The sequence below is a fragment of the Setaria viridis genome, chromosome 9 (genome assembly GCF_005286985.2).
Source record: "Setaria viridis chromosome 9, Setaria_viridis_v4.0, whole genome shotgun sequence".
Lineage (NCBI taxonomy): Eukaryota > Viridiplantae > Streptophyta > Magnoliopsida > Poales > Poaceae > Setaria > Setaria viridis.
Window position 1 is genome coordinate 29,903,677 of NC_048271.2, and position 18,111 is coordinate 29,921,787.

Here is an 18,111-nt window from a genome sequence, read left to right on the forward strand (position 1 = left end):
ATTTGTAAGTTCCGTTTATCGAGTAATATCTAAGCTTTAACTTCGGGCGCATCACTGTTGTTTCGTTTTGATTTATTCACCAGTTATCGATATTAACTAGAATTATAGGTTTTATCTATTGCTCTAGTTTTATCACCAGTTATCCAGCTTGAGATTCGAACTATCGGCTTCATTACTGTTATTCTTATTTATTGCCATATAGCCGATTAGATCTGTTTCAAGTGTTGCATTTGTAGCGTTGTTTAAATTACTCTAGTAGTTTCTTTACAATCGCTACGTGATCATTGGCTGCTCTATAGCCGGTCATCTCTATAGTAAATCGGCCGATTCGCTGATACGCTTCTCAAGACAGATTGGAACTTTAGCCAATCGAAGCCCCTGGAATTTAATACTTTTCTTTCCTTGTCAATCAACAGGTCAGATTGACTGGCACGCCACGCGAACCGCATCAGGGCAATAACCCGAACAGGAGTTAAGCAGATTCTCCCGGGTCGTGTGTCCGACGCTGAGAGTCATCGGCCGATTTTCAGTGCCAACAATAGTATTATGATTCTATGAGATGTAGTCCAAAAGTTTTTGAACTTAGAATTTGAAATCACGAGTAAGATTGATTTGAAGCTTGGCACCTCGGGCTGTTTTGGAACTGAAACAAGCTTCAGTAGCGGTCATGGCCAACCAGGGCAGAAACTCGACGCCACGTGCTCGTCGCCCTCCGGCCAACGCCGTGCTCCCCCAACTGGTGAGCCGCTCGCCACGCCAGCACGCTCCTCCCCTGAGCCTTATCTCCTAAGCCCGGCGCCTCCCTGCTCCTTCATCCTCCCCATCTCTTGTTCTTCCCTATAGAACCGCGCACCGAGCACCCATAGCCGTCGGCCAAAATCCTCCAGCCGTGCGCCGCCTCAACCCAATAGCCGCAGCCCTCAACTCCAGAACCCCCTGCGCAACCTTCCTTGCCCCTCCTCGATGCGCCCTGGCGACTGAACCACCGGGAAATCAAAGTTCCCCGCCCGCCAGTTCCACGCCGCCCCGAGCTCAACCTCGCCGTGGAGCTCTACCATCCCGGCCACCTCTTCTCTATGGGACGACACAAACCGACTCAAGGTGATGCCCTAATGCTCCCGCGCTTGTTTCCCCGTGCTACCACCGGCGTAGTCGCCGAAAATCCGGCCAAATGCCGCTGCCGTTGCCCGTCACCGGCTGTGCTCCGGTCGTCGTCCGGCCCTAGCGACTAGGCACGTGGATGCGCCTCGCCGTAGTGGTCACGTAGACATAGGCCCCCTCGCCGGAGACCTCAACTCCGGTGAGGAATCGTCGGTCAAAGTCCGGCGGCGCTTGGTTTGACCCAGCCAAGGTCAAGTGGACCTTCGGCCCATTTTGTCAGTGATGCTTCTAGGAAGTGGCATTTTTTTTATTTTTAACCTTTTTTTTATTTATTTTTAAAAATAACCTCAGCGGGACTTTATTTGAGCAAATAACCCTTTTGGCCGCGCCAGACCGCCTGGCGCGGCAGGAAGCCTCTGCCGCGCCGCATGCACTGGCGCGGCGGGCCCCTGCCACGCTGGCGCGGCAAGTCGCGGCGCCAGGTGCGCTGACATGGCAGGCGCTCGCCGCCCCAGCCCACCTGGCGCGGCAGCGGTGCCGCGCCACACCGCCTGGCGCGGCAGAGCCTTCACTACAGCCGCGCGCTGGCTCCCTTCCTCCTCCCTCCCTCCTTTCTTCCTCCTCCAGACACACCAGCGCCCTTAGCTTGTTGCGCCGCCCCCCGCCGCCCCACCCCCAAATCCACCCAAAATCCGGCGATTTCGGTGGGGGAAAGTAGTGGAAATCGATCCCTGCTTCGTATGGAAGGTATCCCCATACTTTTTCTCGTGTTTTACCATTGCATTTGGTAGATCGGAGAATGTTTAGGTGACTTAGGGTTAGGTTGATGATTTCAATTTTGAATGAAATGCAATGGTGTTTTGTGTTAGATGATACGTAGTTCATATGCAATTGAGTCTCTGCCCGCGATATTGACGTGTAGAACTTGTTGAATGCTTCGATTTAGGTATATATTCATCCAATTGTGTGGTTTACATGACATGTATTTTTTTATATGTTCAATTAATTAGTCTCATATTTTTGTTCCTTAATATAGTTGCTATAGTTGATATGTTTCAGTGTTTGTATTTTGTAGATGGAGTGTTTACATTTTATCGAAATGATGTATATAGCTCGTATGAATTATGTGTGTAAAGTTTATTTGTGTATTAAATTTGTGGCACTTGATGTCCAGGTGAGATGACGTCGTTTGGTTGTGAATACAAGCGGCGTAGGTGGTATGTGCGTTATGTGGGCAAGTCCAATGGTGCTGGTCCCGTACCTCCTGCCCTTCCGGTACCTCTTTGTAGATGTGGCGTGCAAGTAGAGGTGAAACAATCAAGGCATCCAAAGACAGCCGGAAGAGCCTTCTATGTATGCAAGTGGACTTTTGATCCAATGCCTGCCGCACCTTGTGATTTCTTTCAGTGGATCGATGGACCTGACAAATATGATCCTAGGATCCGCCTATTCCCATATCATAGCACAGTGCTTAAACCGTACCATCAGTTTAGGCGTTGGGTTCCTCCTCCACCAAACCCACCTAGGATGACAGAGGAGGAGAAGCAGGAGGCTGCTTGTAGGCGTGTAAGGGATCCTCCCATGTGCAAGTGTGGTGTTCCTGCTAAGCTTATGCGTCCTAACTTAGGGGATCCACCTAAGTTTACTCCATTCTTTCGATGCTCGCTAAAGACTCATGTAAGTATATTATGAGAATATAGTATGTCGTTTAGCTAGCAGTTATAATTTTGTAGTATATTGTTCATACTTTTACTTGATGTTATTGCTTGGAAGTTGGACCAGCGTTTTCTAGTTACTTTATGTATGAGTAGTTCACGTCACCATTTTTTTGCAGGATGGGTGGCCGTTGTGTGATTTCAATGAGTATATATACGGCCCAATGGCAATGTGGCCAACGGAGGAGCAAGTGTGGGAGTTCGAGAGTGGAAAGGCACCGTGGCCATGTGTGTCCTCTCCTAGTGATAGATGCAAGTGTGGTATATTGGCAACAGAAGGTGTGGTGCCTTCTGAACTTGGATATAGTTTGTTCTGTGGAAATGCACATGGCGATTACTGGGTTAGTAACTACTCGTCTCTTGTGTGTTATTAAGGTTGGAACTTGTTTCAAATTTGTAAGAATATGAAATTGTTGTTGCAGGAGGGAAGGACATGTGATTGGTAAGATTTTTCTGGTCGTTATGATTTGTTATTAAAGTTGGGTAATACATCAGAACCATGGAAGTCCAGGAAACAACAAGAAATTAAAGAAAAGATTAGGAAGGAGTATGATGTGCCTATTCTTGACAACGACTTGCTTTGGGGGAAAATATATCAAGATATGGTGCATGAGACTGGAGTGGATCCTGAAGGACTTTATGCAAGGGAAACTATTATTAAGTATTGGAGGCAAAATAGATCCAAGTATCCACGACCTCTAACTGAAAATGAGAAGAGAGAAAATAGGAGGAAGTTGTAGGAGGAGAGGGAGTTGGAGAAACAAAGGTTGAGGGAGGAAAGAGATCGCTTAGGTTATGTGGTTGATCCGAATGCGAAATACCCTAAGGGTTTATGGGAAGAATATTTGCAGCAAGTTAGGGCAAGAAAGAGAAGGATTGAAATGGAAGAGTTACAACAAAAAGCAGAAGAGGCACAGATGGAGACCATGAAGGCTCTTGTTGCCGATTTACCTGTTGGTAAGGTTAATGTCGGTAAGAAAGGGAAGGGAGTTGTTGTTGTCAGAAATGATGATGATGATGAGTTACTATATGAAGGTGACTCGGACTAGATGAACGTGGTGATGTAGCTGGATCATGTTTCTCTTTAGTTGTGAAAATTATGTTTATTTATGAGAAAACTATGTTTATGTTTATTCTGAGAACTATGATTAGTTGTCAAAAACTATTTTCATTTATGAGAGAACTATGTCGAAACGCATCAAAGTTTCCTCTCTGAGCTAGTAGTCAACGCTAGAGTGTGAAAGAAATAGTAGTAGCTTCGATCAAAATTTCTAGCATACTCGCAAGTCACGTGAGAACTGGTCTGATATAATCCCATTGTAGAACACTCCGTGGGCATCTTGTTAGTACCCTCTGCCTTGTGTTAAATGTAGTCAGAATTACCGGGCCTACTACTAAACATTATTTTCTATCCTAACCACGGGCTTGCCGTGCCACTCCGCCTGGCAAAGCAGAAATGGGAGGGGGCTTGCCTTCAGCCCTTGCCGCGCCACTCCGCCTGGCGCGGCAGGAGTGCGTTCCCGCGCTAAACGAACCGAACTTTCAGTAGGTTTTAGCCGGGAGGGGCCTTGCCGCGCCACTCCGCCTGGCGCGGCAGGAGTGCGCTGCCGTGCCAAACGAACTGAACTTTCAGTAGGTTTTAGCGGGGCGGGGGAGCCTTGCCGCGCCACTCCGCCTGGCGCGGCAGGAGTGCACTGCCGCGCCAAACGAACCAAACTTTTAGTAGGTTTCGCCGGGGGCGGGCCTTGCCGCGCCACTCCGCCTGGCGCGGCAGGAGTGCGCTGCCGCGCCAAGCGAACCAAATTTTCAGTAGGTTTGGGGGGGTGCTAGAGTTCCGCTGATGAAACTTAAATAGCTTTTTTTGTTCTGATTTTTTTAAAACTAGTTTGAACCACGAATACGCGATAGCCTACCAGTGCGAACATTTACGAAAAAATACACAAAACACAAGTATATCATGGAGCAAACATATAACATTGTACGGACAGAAATAAACCTAACATCCAACTTAGTCTTTTACACACGTGACAGAAATAAACCTAACAACCAACTTAGTCTTTTATACACGTGATGGTTCCAAAAGTCTTGCACGCACATATAATATAAATTGCACACCTAGTGCATCACACTTGAGACATGCAACGTTCAGTGTCGTGACCGCCGCTCATCCGAAGGGCTAAAAGGATCTCTTGGGCGACGCTCCCTCCTTGGATGCGTGGGCAGCACATTGGCGCTGCCAACGTCGGTGTGGTCCCGAGAACGACGCCGTCGGCGTGGCATCCGGGTATGAGGTCCAGGTTCCTATGGAATAATTGGGCACAAAGCATAAAATTTGTATGACACTTCGGGAGTGAACATTAAAATCTAGAATTGAATTTGGGGAAACTTGTGAATGCACCTGGCTAGACTCTCCCTGCGTCTGAGTCACAGGTGGAGCATCGATCATGGCGGAAATCTCCAGTTCCTCACCATATGTAGGGTCGTCATCCTCAGACTGCTCACCTTCAGAGTCCTCGCTTGCCTGAGGGGATGTGGGTTCCTTGCCTCGTGATCCCCTGCTAGGACCTGCAGCAGTGGACGGTGTTGCAGCCCTGGGGGTAGTCGCCAATGGAGTCCGACGTGATCCCGAAGAAGTACCCTGGCCATTGCCCCCGTGGTGCACATCTGAGGATGACATGCAGTTCATCCTCATGGCCATTCGCTTGCAGCTTTTCTGAACCCTCTGCCACATGTAGTGATGGTTACAAAGGTAGTACGAGTATAAGTGGAAATTAGTTTGGGCTTCTACCTCTGCAAACTGACGAAGTAGACCATCACCTTCTCCGACGGCGTGCTCCATAATCACGCCCGCCTCGTTTGAGAGCCTTGCAAGCTGCTGTCCCTGTACGCATAGTTTTCATTCCATGAGTGATCAATGTCACGATACTATGATTACAAACCGAAATCTTACCATGTAGTCGTGGAGAGGTGCATGCTCAGTCTGTGTCCCATAGCGTGTCACCGTGTCGTACGCGTCAGCTATGTCGGCGTCTGAGTCAGACGGTGCATCCTTAAGGGGCACATTACTCCAAGATGGTTTCACTTTAGTTCTCGTCGAAGTACAGTACCATCGTATGTACTCATTGTTTGGTCGTGGTCGCCAATACGGTCTACCTTCAGGATCGCATCCTTGCTTATTTTGCCACATGACGAGGTACTGACCATGCTTCACCCTCCAATCATTCTCCTTATACCTCTTTCTGTGGTTGATCCTGCATCAGAAATTAGTGAAGTATTAGTATAACATGTTAAGTACGTTAATTGAATAACCTCCAATAGTTATTTATTCCTGCGTACCTGTGCAGCTGCTGCGAAGTCGATAATTCCAAAGGAGGGCACGGTTCCATCCTCCCAAACTGTCGCATCACCCTATGCGGCATATGAAACTCTACGACGTAGTACAATATCATTGGCGTCGTGCACCTCCACAGCTCTCTGTCTCTATAGCATGTCGGTGAAAATACGATCTAGCTTAGCTGCTCACGGTCGTACGGTTTCCATTCAACCTTCAAAAATTTTCACGCAATACTTATTTCATCTATCATTATACAGAAGTGAGTTTAAAAAACTATGGTGAGCAAATTACCTGGTGCTGCGTGAGAACATCAAACTCGTTTGTGTAGGCCCTGTAGCGCCTATCAGGATTGCCACGAATGGGCCACACATGCTTCCACACATGATAGAATGTGGGATGAACATCGTCTCGATGCCATGGCTAAAATTGCAAGTAAGTCCAATTGGTCACATGATACAATAGTTTTCCGAACATTAAAGTAGAAAAAGGAATTAGCCGTTGTGACTGACATCGACACGGAGACGGGAAGGTCAACCCACGGGCACTCGCTCCCAAATCCAAATCTGCAGCATATAAGTGCACCCTCCAACATTGGAATCCCTTGCTGTGCGCCTGCAAGCCTCACATAGATGTCTGTACAGCCAGGCAAGAGCCGCTGAGCCCCAACTATAAAGGGCTATGTTGTCCCAATGCTGACCCAAAATGGGGAGAACCATCCAAGATACTGTTTTCCCAGCTGCATCTGGAAGGAGGAATGTGCTGACAAAGTGCCATAGCCAAACTCGAGCATAGCGCTGCACAACCTCATCATTTGCTCCCGGAGGACAGACGTTGAAGTGCTCCCTCAACCATGCCGAGCTGACACCGGAGGTCTTCTTCGAGTTTTCTCCGTCCTCTGGCTCTGGCGGCCTAATCCCAATATGCATTTCAACCATATCATGCCAATTCTCATTCTGTATAATTCCCGTCACTGGCTGCCCATCCAGTGAAAGGCCGAGTATTATAGCGACATCCTGCATTGTGATGGCCATCTCTCCGAACGGGAGGTGGAACGTGTGAGTCTCCGGACGCCACCTGTCGACCATAGCGGTCAACAGCGGTCCGTCCATTGGAGGGAGATCCTGACAACCCGAACAGCGAGATCCAAAAAACCTGCTCTCTGCAAGTACTCCGCGTACCGCTCATCCCACCTAAGTGGTGAGTGCACCCTAGCCCTGAGTGGTTTCAAATCCTAGAAAACATTATAAGATTATTAAAAAATGAGAAGTCAATCCATTTGAGAATAACGGGCTACTAAAGTAGTAAGTACAAATGACATTTCCAGTATGAAATTGTTTACATTGTACACAAGCAAATAGTAACGATATGCACATCCTCAATTTATAAGAACATTTCATACGAAAATCTTGCAATTCTCATCCTAAGGTATGCATTCATCAGCAAAAATTAGCAATCATTGTTAATAACTGATGTAGTACCTCATTTAGGTCCGCGAGGTGGTGGGCACGGTGTTGCAAGTCGTAAGCAGACTCAAGAAGAGGGTACACCGGGGCCGCCATCCTAAAGAAACAACAAACAAGATCGTTAGTAAAAAGCTTCATTATATGATAAGTACGGTAACTATGATAATTTACTACTATAAAAAAAGATAAAATGATAACCATGCAAAATACAAGCAACGCGCATACCCTATTGTTCAAAGAACGCGGCCTATTACTGTTCGCCCTAGATTTTGTGCCTTTAGATTTTCTATTGCAGCACGTGCAATTCCTAATGATCTTGTGGCACTTGGAGCAACGATTTTCCGACTTGTCCACATCAAAATCACCAATGTCATAATCTGCAGAAAGCCTCCCTTCCGACACGTCCATGTCGCCTGTGAAACGCTTCTTCTGCATCGTTCCTACTTTATTTCTCATCAAATTGGGGTTAGGCACGTACCCTACCCCTTCATATGCCGGCCATTGTGACGGATCAAGGTAAGGTTGAAAGCTTGATTCCCATATTTTGATGGTGTGCTCCCTTGAGTACAACGGTGACATGTACAAGGGGCTTTCATAGTTAAGACCTCTTGCCTTGCAAGCTGTAATGAAGTGTGAACATGGAAGGTGCAACAATTGAGGAACATTGTAGGTGCACGAAACTTCGTTCAGATCCACTCTGTAGTGTCGGCCTCCATGAGTCTCACCCCCAATGTTAGTCGTATCGTAACTTCTTATAGAATACACCATCCTTTCTGGCCCATACGGTTCTGCTAAGTGGTGCACGGATCTAAGCTCAGCCTCTGATAAATAATAATCTGCAACTTTCCCAATTCTATAGCCTTCATCCAACATTGCACGTGCCTTTTGCCATCGGTTCACAAAGTAGGCATTGCATTTTTTGAATGAGTATTCAATAATTCCAGAGACGGGCCTACTTCGGATGCCTTTGAAAACTGCGTTGAGTGATTCCGAGTAGTTCGTGGTCATAATACCCCAACGCATCCCTCCCTCATCGAAAGCCTGCGCCCATTTATCCTTGTCCTCCATTTCACCCTTCAACCATTCTTTTGCGTCATCGTTCAAGTCCTTCACTAGATCTTCTAACTTCTCACTAAATTCCCTCTCCGTATGAACCTTGCATAAGAACTTCAATTTTCCAATCACACGATTGCTCTTCTGCCGACACGACATGTTGGCAGCAAAGTGCCTCGTGCACCACCTATGCACAAGCGGTGGAAATCCATCCATGTGATCCTTCGCACAATTTAGGAGCCCATGATGCCTATCTGATATCATACACACTATCCGTGAAGGTCCAAGAACATGTAGCCGAACAAGTTTCATAAACCATGACCAACTCTCATTATTCTCACTCTCGGTCAAGGCAAAAGCAAGAGGCACAAGCTGTTGTTCTGGATCTACACCAACTGCCATCATTAATGTATCCTTATACTTGCCAGTCAAGAATGTACCGTCCACAAGTATCACAGGACGGCAATGTTGAAATACCTCACTACATTGAGGGAAGCACCAAAATACCCTTTGCAGTATATGCTTCAAAACACCATTGTCAGGATGCATCATGCCACATGAGTCGATGCACCATTTAACCCCGGGATTGTAGTAGGTTATAGCTGAGAGTACCCTAGGAACCATGCCGTACGACTCCTTCCAGTCGCCCCAAAGCAGGGCAACGGCGTGTTGCTTCGTCCGCCAAGCCTTCGAATACTTCACACGGTAACCACTAAAGGCGAAGATGGACTCCACGAGTGATAGCACCGATGTCTCACTGTCTTTACGGATAATGCCTAGGATACGCCGCCCAAGGTACTTTGCTGTGCACTGTACATGCTCTCGCTTCGGCTGTGACGACCGACAAGTATGCGGTTGCACAACATTTGAAATTCTCCATTGTCCGGTGCTTGATATTAGCCGAGACCATACACGCCAATGGAATCCTTGCTTGCACATCACATTGTATCTTAAGTTCTTGTCAGAGTGAACTACGCTAAAAGGTCTATGCAACCTCACTGCGTAGTCAGCCAAGAAAAACTTCAGCTCCTCAAGACTATTGAACTTCATCCCCTTCTTAATCACTGGACTCTCACCAACGGACGTCCCTTCGGCATTCACCATACTAGATTCACATATTACTTTGTGAAGCATACTGATGTCCTTATCATTGGGAACGGATGGCAGTTCGACATCACATTCTTTTAACAACCGCAACTCGTACTGGGTGTAAGAAAAACAATCATCCATACGACGAATGCCTTCTACATCATGCATGGTTGCGGTGTCAAATTGCAGTCCATCCTCTTCATTTTCTACCCCGTCGTTCTCATATTCATGCCCACCACTCTCAAATAGTGATTCCTCCTCTACCTCCACACCTACTACCCCATCTTCCTCCAATTCACAATCTTCGGAACCCATAGAGACATTATCAACATCTATATTTGCTTCATCCCTCTCAAAAATGTTATTGGGAAAATCATCATTGGCAATAGCCAAGTCAAAATCACGTTCTGTTTCACCTAACACGTGATGCAATATTTCTGACTCCTGGGTACCATTATGGTTCACTACCGCCACTTCCTCCCTCATGACAACATTTGGGCCAGGCATACGAACAATTTCGACTATAACCTCCAAACATGCAACATTAGCTTCGTGCACTACATCCTTATAGTGCTTCCAATTCGCATCGGATGCTAACTTCATGAGAACATAATGAGCTCTAGCTTTCCCACAATCAAAACGACCTCTCAAACTGATCTCATCCACTCTACATCCATACTTCCTCATTACACGGTCAACTAAATCACTAAAACTTGGAGGACCCTCGAAGAATTCAATTGACTCATTCATATTCTCTAACTCCCCATTTTGTTTCACAACACCACCATCAAAAAATCGAACTAAACGATCCATCTACAAAATACAAATATTTCACCATGTCATATACACTACACATTGCACATATTCGACATATCAACTAGACACATTACATATATTGGACAAATTGCAAACAAAAAATATACATGTCATATTAACTATACAATTCAATGAATATATACCTAAATCGACAAGTTCTACACGTCAATATCGCGGGCAGAGACTCAATTGCGTATGAACTACGTATCATCTAACACAAAACACCATTGCATTTCATTCAAAATGGAAATCATCAACCTAACCCTAAGTCACCTAAACATCCTCCGATCTACCAAATGCAATGGTAAAACACGACAAAAGTAGGAGAATACCTTCCACACGAAGCAGGGATCGATTTCCACTACTTTCCCCCACCGAAAACACCGGATTTTGGGTGGATTTGGGGGTGGGGCGGCGGGGGGCGGCACAGGAGCTTCGGGCTCGGGCGGGTCTGGAGGAAGAAGAAAGGAGGGAGGGAGGAGGAAGGGAGTCGGCGCGTGGCTGTAGAGTAGGCCCTGCCGCGCCAGGCGGGCTGGCGCGGCAAGCGCCCGCCCACGTCAGCGCCCACCTGGCGCGGCGAGTCGTTGCGCCTACGTGGCAGGGGCCCACCGCACCAGTGCATGCGGCGCGGCAGAGGCTGCCTGCCGCGCCAGCCGGTCTGGCGCGGCCAAAAGGGTTACACGCTGCAAATTAAATCCCGCTGAGGTTATTTTTAAAAATAAAAAAAAAGGTTAAAAATAAAAAAAATTCGGGAGTGGTTGGGGTAGAACTAAGTAGAAGAAGTTTTAGGGGGAGCTTTTCGGATTTTGTTTTCTGGTAATTGTTTAAATCGACTGATAAATTGAAAAAGGCATAGAAAAATGTACAAAAATTTTAAAAATATAAAGCCATTTTGTTGGCTCTGTCGTGAGTAGATCTACGCAGGAAAAATACTAGATCTGGTGACATTTCCATTTTGCCCTTGGTAAAAATCAGAGCTTGTTATAGTGTATTTAAAATACGTTAATACTTGTGCTTGCTGAAAAATCTTGGAAAATTCACAGTAGGATGATTAGATACCTTTTTAGCTTCTGTGAATTTATCATGACCATATAGCATAGTTTGGTTTTGTTATAATTTTGTTCCTCTATTAAGTGGTTTATGATTTAATAAATGGTTTCTATCAGCATTAAATCTTGGTAAAATCATGAAAAATACTTTATCAGTTGTAAAGTCATGATAGTTTCCTACCTTTAATAGAATGTGTTCACAAAATTAATTAAGTGTTTTGTTTGTTCCTAGCTTTAAAAAACATGTTATAAAGAAATGCCTTTAATATGTTTTCAGTTAATTAAAATCCTGAGAGTTCAACTTTGCAAAATATGGAATCTAATGGATCAGTTCTGGAACTGAGAGTTGGCAAGTGTAAACTTTTCAATTTATTTCAGTTTTGCACATCATAACTTGTTAATAAAAGAAATTCTTTCTTTAGCATCTTGTTTGTGTAATCAAGTATAGTTGGAAGTACTTCAGATTAAATAAAGTCCAAATCTGAATACACTCTTGTGAACCCATGATTGTTTGTGAAGATGTTTAAGTATGCTCATACTCGTCTAATGTATCATTTTGATTTTTTGCATTCTTTGATATTGCATCGCATCCTCGCATTCATGTAGAGCTCGCAGCAGAGGACGTAGTGTACGAGCTGGTTGCAGAGGAGCAGCGGCAGCAGGAGTTGCAGCAGGAGTCGTTAGAAGACCCGACCCAAGGCCTTGATAGTGCTAACATCGAGTTGTAGAAAGGCAAGCCACGGAGCATGACCATTTAAGTATTATGCATTAAGTTCCTAGGTGTTGATTGAAACCTTAGATGCATGATCCCTAGGTTCCCTCAGTTGATCTACTAGTATGTGTAGGTCGTTAGAACTACCATGCTTAATTAAGATTCAGTAGAAGTCGAGTGATTTCCTGTCACTCGTGAGATATAGAACCATTGTTACTTATGCCAAGTTCTTGATAATGAATCATTGTGAGAAGGAACAAATGGAGACCGGGCGGAGATGAATTGGTTAAGTTACAATATGGATTGAAAGTAAACCTCCACCTGCGTTAGTTAAGGCTCGAACCGTTGTGTCACATTGATCGGGGATTGAACAGTACTAACCACATGCCAGGAGTAGGAGGTAGTCAAAACCAGTAAACCTGGTACCTTCGTGCGCGAAACTGGATTGAGCTTGATATCGTACGTCTGATCAAGGCTAGACTGGAATCCATGCCTGGCCCTTGGTGGTACCGGTGGATTCATGAAACTCATGGCTAACCCTAGGAGGTATATTACTGGGGACTAGTACTTGAGGAGCTGCGAGGCAGTTCAAATGCTAGCGTTCATGTAGAGAACCGTTGACATGTGTAGCCCGATGGGGCAACATATATCGTGTGTGTTAGGTTTACCTTGCAACGGATAAAATCGGATCGATTTGCCATCCTCTCAGAAAAGGGAACCTTGATCTCTCTATCTCATCGTAATAAGAAGTGAAACATGTGGATGAAGATGTGAAATATGGTGATGGTTATTACTGTTGTTTATCCAATCAATTATTTTTCCACACTGAATTGTTGTGATTATGCAAACCTAAAGAATAGCTCCTCTCATTTAAAATTTGGCTAAAATATTGAAAGTAACGACCCACTCCTAGTCGCTCTTTGGCAAAACAAACCCAGCAACCAAAAAGCCTTGCATGCTAGGAGTCGGCTAAGTATATACCTAGTCAAGTAAGTCTTGCTGAGTATTAGTATACTCAAGGTTGTTGTTGTGACCCTATTTCAGGTGGAGTTGCTTCGCTTTGATGGCACATCGGTGGGCTCGATGTGTTGTCCTTCCTCGTCGTCCTTTCTAGTTTCCGTCTAGCTTATTTTATTCCTAGTTCCTGTTTCCTTTCCACTTTGTAACCTTTAAGCTCTGAATCATTCTTGTATTTAAACTCAATTTGTAAAGGTTAATTATTGTATCTTAATTCTTGTAAAATTTTGTGATGTTTGTACTATCTGCGCTCACCTTCGCGTGAGATTACTGGTGGGTTTCGATCGGTTTTATTGGTTTTGACGCGAATTGCCTTGTTAAACGGTTAAGTTAATGTGACTGATGTGTTCAAATGATGGCCATTAGAGTTAATCACTGTTTAATGGGGCATTTCTACCACAAGCAACAAGCTCATAACCATAAGAAAGTATTAGTATTTTCAAATGCCAACCCAGTACCACTCCTCAGGTCTTGGGTTCGACTTCCCATGGGAGTGAATTCCAGGCTGCGGTTAAAAAATCCCCTCGTTTGTCACTACACCAAACACAGGTCAAGGCCCGACCTAGGTCACAGCTGTGGTTGGTTTGGACCCTTCTACCTAGGGTAGTTGCAGTGGTCGCCTGCCTGGTGGTAGTCTCACAATGGGTTACACGCCCCTATGTAAGGGTGGGGCAAAGGTTCGGGGGTTTTGTCAACTTGCGCAAGGTCCTTCTCTTAGCAAAAACCCAAGGGTTGTCTTACCCCCGCAGATCGAGTTTTTTATTACAAAATTTATATCATGTAAGGCTAATTGTTACTTGAAAAATACAATGTTTTAATCTTAAAATGCATGTGCACATTCTAAAAATAAATAGAGGAATAAATTTGACAAACATCATTATAAAAGTTGACAGCAGCTTGTATGAAAAAATGGCACACTTTTGGAATTTAAAAGTTTGGCTCAAGTCTTCTGAAAAGACAAATGCTTTAATGCTTTTGATGCTTCTGTTTAGTACATAATAGAGTCGGTCAAAAGCAATTTGCCTATATTAAATGAATATTGGTAACATAAATATAAGAAATTTTGGTGCTGGAGTGCTTATCTACTATACAGCAAACTAACAAAAACATCAAGAACAAACATTTGTCAACACAAGTACACAAGCAATTTTGGTGGCAGACTTGTAGTAGAAGATGTATCTAAACTTGTGTAGGGCAAGTAATATGGAGTGTCATACTACTTTTTCCTACTTGGTGTTGCAGAGCAAATTATGACACTTGAAGTAGGTAGGTCAGAGAAAATCTATTAGGTATCCACGTCTCAGAATTCCTTCGAGCCATGATGCCATGAAATAAGCCTATCTCTTGTATCATGGTAGCAACTGAGTCGGTCAATTCTACCATTGCCCGGTAAACAAGATATACCAACCATGTGTTGACACCGGTTTTTTTACCAGGGTCAACCACTGAGGATAAGGTTCTCACAGGCGATGAAGGAGAGAGAAACACGTTGCCGATGAAGCCACGTGGATCAAGACTAACTGTTGCTGACCACGATTCCAGAAGCTGATGGAAAACTAGGTGGGGCCCAGTTCGAAGCAAAATCGACTCCACCAAATAAGGAAAAGCATGGAGACTTATTTTTAGTAGTTTTCAGAAATAGCTGTAATAGTTCATATCGTATTTGACTAGGGTTTTAGCTCGCTCTAGAGTATAAATATAAACACGTGAGCCTTGTAAGAATAATCCTCAATCAATCAAACACAACCTTTCGGCGCTACGCCGCCAAAACCATAGGAGTAGGAGTTGAGTAGTTTCGACGAGTTCCTTCCTGTGCGCACGGCTGCATCGGCTTTGATCTCAGACGAGCTTGTAAGTACCGTCACCCGGTCATTACGACCTCTATCAGAACGTTCTAAGTTAAGTCTCATATTCTGATATTGTTGTGTGGCTATGATAGGAACCCGTTAGGGTTGATTCCCGATCTTTCGATGAGAGGGTGTGGAATACTTCGATTGGTGGATGGAGACAACGTTCACAGCCCAACTATAGCCTTCCAAGGATGCTGCGCCTTAGCAACCGATAGACCACCTCCAATGGCTGCCGCGATCTTGTAGGCCGCGTCACCCGACCACAAGGGCACTCAGCCTGCAAGCAATCGAAGAACTAGCAAGAACAAGTATAACAAATACTAAATTACTAGATGTAAATGAAGGTTTCAAACTCAATCTCAATTATGGTGGGGTTCCGAAGACAAGAAGATGAGCGGCTGATCCAGCACGCGCGCTTACAAGCAAGTAACAAAAGCTAAACTTAATCTAAACAAAACCCAACTGTTCTTGGTGGCGGCTAAGGGTTATATTAACTTGTGAAGATGACCACTAGGATGTTGGGGTCATGCTCCAACCCTAGGACGCGTCCCTAATGGACCCAACTTGATACACGGTCCATTGGGCCAAAATAAGACGACACAACACCTTTGGATAGAAAAACCTCTCGGTAGTAATTCGATCATTGCGGCCGTCTCAGAACAGATATGGACTTGAGTCTGGATCTATATGAAAATAGACTTCATAAGGATTCCATGAAGTATTTGAACGCTCCAATCCGAGTCCGTATGCGACCGTAGTAACCGTCACAAGTTGGTGTTGTTCTGCAGTCCAAATCAAGCCTGCGCGAATCCTTTTTGCTTTCAGTCTTCTCCCTAGTTCCTAACCAAAACAAGAGTGCATGTGTCTCCATGATCTAAATATGATGGATATGAACTCACCTGATGATTAAGTTGACGAGCACGGACGCGAGTAATAGGATAAGAAATTGGTACTTGTGTCAGCATGGATGTATCGTTGGTGTTGAGGTCCTCATCATCCTCCCCTTCTTGCATTTGAGTTGTCCTCGACTCAAGTTCTTCTTCCAAATATGGCTTCAAATCTACAATGTTAAATGTGGGACTAACCCCAAAATCTGTAGGCAAATCTAGCTTATATGCATTATCATTAATTTTCTCTAACACTTTAAATGGTCCATCAGCCCTAGGCATCAATTATTTTCTCAATTCAGGAAACCTATCCTTTCTCAAGTGCAACCAAACTAAATCTCCAGGTTCAAAAATTAGTTCCTTTCTACCTTTATCACCAGCAAACTTATATTTAGCATTCAGACGCTCTATGTTTTGTTTAGTTGTTTCATGCAGTTTTAATATCAATTCAGCACTCTTAGTAGCATTAAAATTTAGTTTTTCAGAAGATGGCAAAGGCATCAAATCAATAGGAGCACGAGGCAAGAAACCATAAACAATCTGAAATGAGAACATCTTTATAGTAGAATGCAGCGAACGATTATAAGCAAATTCAATATGAGGCAAATAATCTTCCCACATCTTAAGGTTCTTTAAAACAGCCCTTAACATAGTAGATAAAGTTCTATTTACAACTTCAATTTGACCATCAGCTTGGGGATGACATGTAGTACAAAACAAAAGCTTAGTTCCCAATTTTACCCATAAAGTCTTCCAAAAGTGACAAAGAAATTTAGCATTACGATAAGAAACAATTGTGTTGGACACACCATGCAAATGAACTTCTCAAAAGAACAAATCAGCAATATGAGTAGTATCATCAGTTTTATGACATGGTATGAAATGTGTCATCTTAGAAAATCTAACAACAACTACAAACACACTATCATGTCCATTCCTAGTCCTTGGCAATCTCAACACAAAATTTATAGAAATATCTTCCCAAGGAGCACTAGGAATAGGTAGAGGCAAATACAAACCATGTGGATTTAACCGTGACTTAACCTTTTGACATGTTGTGCAACAAGAAACAAATATTTCCACATCTCTTCTCATCTTTGACCAAAAGAAATGACCAAGAAGTATATCCTCCATTTTTTTAGCTCCAAAATGCTCCATCAAGCCACCTTCATGCACTTTCTGCAACAACAACAAACGAATAGAGCTAGCTGGAATGCATACCTTGTTAGCTCTAAACACAAACACATCACTAACGACGAATTTGTTCCATCCTTTCCCATCTTACAATGCAGCAACACATCTTTAAAATCAGCATCAACAACATATTGATTTTGTAATGCGCCTTAGCAACCGATACACCACCTCCAATGGCTGTCACGATCTTGTGGAGCGCGTCACCCAGCCACTAGGGCACTCGTCCTGCAAGCAATCGAAGAACTAGCAAGAACAAGTATAACAAGTACTGAATTACTAGATGTAGATGAAGGTTTCAAACTCAATCTCAATTACGGTGGGGTTTTGAAGACAAGAAGACGGACGGCTGATCCAGCACGCGCGCTTACAAGCTAGTAGCAAAAGCTAAACTTAATCTAAACAAAACTCAACTGTTCTTGGTGATGGCTAAGGGGTATATGAAGGTGTGAGGACGACCACAAGGGTGTTGGAGTCGTGCTCCAACCCTAGAACGCGTCCCTAATGGACCCAACTTGATACACGGCTCATTGGGCCAAAATAAGGCGACGCAGCACGTTTCGATAGAAAAACCTCTCGGTAGTAATTCGATCATTACGGCCGCCTTAGAACAGATATGGACTTGAGTCCGGATCCATATGAAAATAGACTTCATAACGATTCCATGAAGTACTTAAACGCCCCAATCCGAGTCCATATACGACCATGGTGACCGTCACAAGTTGGTGTTGTTCTGTGGTCCGAATACAACCTGCGCGAATCCTTTTCCCTTTTAGTCTTCTCCCTGGTTCCTAACCAAAACAAGAGTGCACGTATCTCCATGGTCTAAACACG